Consider the following 377-nt stretch of genomic DNA (forward strand, 5'->3'; position numbering starts at 1 on the left):
TGGAGAAGCGGGGTTGGTTTCCCTACGTGATGTGGATGAGACCCAGCGGGAGAGCCCGCAGTAGGGGTCTAGTGCTGGTCTCCACGGGGCTTGGATGGGAACGGGAGTTCCTTGTGCGGGGCTGGGGATCCAAGCGAGGTGCAGTGGCCGAGCCCCGGGACCTTTGCACCTGTGGGGCCCGCGCGCGCTGAGCGGGTGGTGGGCAGTTGCGGGAGCTGGAGGAGACCCAACCTCGGACGCTGCGCCCGCGACGGCGGCGGCTCGTGGGGCGTCCGGGAAGGGTCTCCGCGGCCTATAGGGGGCAGCGCCACGCTCGGGAGGAGACCGCGCGGGCGCGGAGGGGTAGGTGGGTCTGGGTCGCCCCTCGGGGTCGCGCG

Source organism: Dipodomys ordii, unplaced genomic scaffold (assembly GCF_000151885.1).
Source record: "Dipodomys ordii isolate 6190 unplaced genomic scaffold, Dord_2.0 Scaffold60, whole genome shotgun sequence".
Lineage (NCBI taxonomy): Eukaryota > Metazoa > Chordata > Mammalia > Rodentia > Heteromyidae > Dipodomys > Dipodomys ordii.